The sequence below is a fragment of the Sorghum bicolor genome, chromosome 5, assembly GCF_000003195.3.
Source record: "Sorghum bicolor cultivar BTx623 chromosome 5, Sorghum_bicolor_NCBIv3, whole genome shotgun sequence".
NCBI lineage: Eukaryota > Viridiplantae > Streptophyta > Magnoliopsida > Poales > Poaceae > Sorghum > Sorghum bicolor.
The window spans coordinates 12689223-12692356 of NC_012874.2; the positions used below are offsets into that span (position 1 = coordinate 12689223).

A 3134-nucleotide genomic window follows, 5' to 3' on the forward strand; every position below is an offset into this window, starting at 1 on the left:
TTTATTAAGTCCAATCTCAATGGAAGATTCAAAAATATTTTATTCTAAGTAAATAATATGACATATCAACAAATTTTCTTATGTGGTAAGAGCAAGTTTAATAACATAGCCCATTTGCTGGCTGTATGGTTCTTTACAGTATTCTTCCAGCCCACACATACAATAGTTAGCTATTCACTATTAATACATGGTCCACTTATCTCTCTCACACAGTTTCTTGGTTTCTGTGTCTAAGCTGGCTATAAGCTTATAGTCTGCTTCTTCTCTCTCCTTCCTTCTCCTCTTCATCTCAGTATTTAGCCGGCTTACAGCCCATTATAATACTTGCTCTCATGTTTGACTCTACAAACTGCGTTTGATTCCAGCACGGAAGCACTATCCACGTCACCTTTGATGTTCCCGTCCCTTCGATCTGCTCAATTAGAGGCCTACGTTTTGTCAGAGTTCGCTTCCGAAAGTCGGTTTACTGGATCCGAGGCTGAATCTCCTAATTCCTTTGCTGGGCCGATGCGGTTGGTCGCTTCATGCTAATACGGGGGGCCATCCACTATATACATCGCAGCAGCCGCTTCTGGCCTTTCCGTCGCCTTCCCGTCGCTCTTATCTTCACCTCTGTACGTCTTCCATTTGACTTCCTCTTCATCTATGTTCTGCGCCGCTCCTCGTTCTACCCTCTGCTTCGCTCACTCCCGTGCTCCACCGCTTCCCTCGCTTCCTTCTCTTCTACTCCGTTGTTCGTTGCCACCTTCATCGCGCGCTGCAGGCTCCATCCGTGCTTCCCACAGGTAACCCTAGCATCCTACTCTTGGTTCCTTGCAGGCCTTCTTGCCTTTTCTTCGCCTTCGCCTTCATTGCTTCTTAGGTCGGTTCCTAATCGTTCTCTTTTCCTTCCCTTGTTCGCTCTATATTTGCTTCCTGTTTCGTAACTTCTCCGTACATGTGCGTGCCATAGCCAGATTTATAGCTTCCTTCACTTTCTTGCCGCAGTACGCTCGCCACAGTCCCCTGCCAAAATTGCCTCCGCGAGACTGTGACGCCGGTGCTCTCCTGTTTTGGGCCTCGGCTCGGCTGTTGCTATACTTCAGCTGTCGGTTTGTTCTTTGTTTGCTTCCTCGTGCTTCTTGGGTCTGTCTGCGTAAGTTCTCAATGATTAATTGTTTCTTGTTTCTCTTCTTCTCAGTGTGCCTGGTCGCGTCAAGCTAATTGTGCCCTGCACGGCTGCACGTGTCCTGCGTTTCATAGCCTCGTCCTGATTTTGTGCTCATGATGCCACTTAATTTTAATTGGGTACCCACCTATTGTGAGTGCCTGCTTCCCTGATGCTCTGCTCCGTTGGTTTTTATGTGCGCCTATGTTCCTACCTCAGCTGGATGAGGACCCCTCTGCCTAAAACAGAGGCAGCAAAAAGGGATATTTGTTTGTCGAAACGTCAAAAAAAATTGCAAGCCTCTTCTTCCTTGAAATCTCAAAAAAAAAAAGAGGCCGGCAACCTCGTGTTGTCTTGTTTTGCCTGACGGGAAAAATCTATTTTTGCTATGCGATGCTTTTTTTATGTCATCTTGTTCTCCCTCATTTATTCCTTATTAGCACATATCTAATGATTGTTCTCCCTCATTTATGCCTTATTAGCACGTATCTACTCAGGATACTTAATTACATACTCAGTACAATGTTTGTGTTCACTGTGTATGAGCTCAGTAATGATACCTGCCATCTATATTGCCACCGCCTAACCTCTACCTTCTTCCAGACACTTCGTTTTCACTGTCTTCATTTTAGACACCACGAATTGCCACAGAGGTTTCTGCCTCCTGGGCCAGCCTACAAGCCCAGCTAATGCAGCAACCCACATCAGTACGCCCTTTTATTTCTTTATTTTGTTTATCTTTAAATTAAACACATTAAAATGAGCACTCGCTCCTACACGCGGACCCGTGCGGCTGCCACTAGTATATTTACAAGAAGAGAGTGCCATCGGGATGAAGCCTTGTCCTTACGGTTACCGAGGCAATAAAACCCTCAGTTAGTACGAGATGGGACGAGACGGTGCCTGGCTTGTTGGATTAGGCCTTGTTTAGTTTACCTAAAAAATCAAAAAAAAATTTCAAGATCATCGAATCTTGCGGCACATGCATGAAGCATTAAATATAGACGAAAATAAAAACTAATCACACAGTTTGTCTGTAAATCGCGAGACGAATCTTTTGACCCTAGTTAGTTTATGATTAGACAATATTTACCACAAACAAACGAAAAATGCTACAATAGTGAAATCCAAAATTTTTTCACATCTAAACAAGGCCTTACTCCACGTGTCGCGTATGTGTATGCTTCCTCAGCTTGCATACAAGAAATTTCTCCCCTACGTCGCGTACGTTTGTTGGACTTCACGTGTCGCGTACGCGTACCTACATTATTCCTCGGCTTGCATGTACGAAATTTCTCCCCTGCGTCGTGTACTTATATGTTGGACTTCACGTGTCGTGTACACCTACGACATACATCATGCTTGCTCCGCTTGCATGCAGGAAATTTTTCCCCTGAGTACATGAATGAACCTGATGCATGTATTTCTAACTTGCATGTAGTCTGAATAATGATTAATTGTAGTGTGACTATGTTTACTTTAGATATATTTTCAAATGGCAACATAGTTTTTACATGGTACATAGGATCACAACACACAGTACATATTTAACTGTTGCATTTTTTTTAAAGTTTTGTTGCAGCTTTGTTTGGAAACAGTAAATTGAAAACCTCTCACTTAGGCCTTGTTTAGTTCCCAAAAAATTTTACCAAATTTTTCAGATTCCCCGTCAAATCGAATCTTTAGACGCATGCATGGAGTATTAAATATAGACGAAAATAAAAACTAATTGCACAGTTTGATCGGAATTGACGAGACAAATCTTTTAAGCCTAGTTAGTTCATGATTGGACAATATTTATCAAATACAAACAAAAATGCTACAGTACCCATTTTGCAAAATTTTTTGCAACTAAACAAGGCCTAAGAGATGAAGTTTCATTTTTCAATCTAAGTCTGCAAAGCTAAGATGACTGTCTTGAAAACTGAAAAATAAAACACACCACTCAAACTGGTCTAACAAACAGAACATACCAACCCATATATAT

At 42.2% G+C, this 3134-nt stretch overlaps 1 long non-coding RNA gene across 1 annotated transcript; it reads left to right on the forward strand.

Annotated features, from left to right (window-relative positions):
• On the forward strand, positions 610-1612 carry LOC110435235. Its single transcript, XR_002452844.1, has 3 exons — positions 610-785; positions 988-1091; positions 1181-1612. It is a non-coding gene; the product is annotated as an uncharacterized LOC110435235 (long non-coding RNA).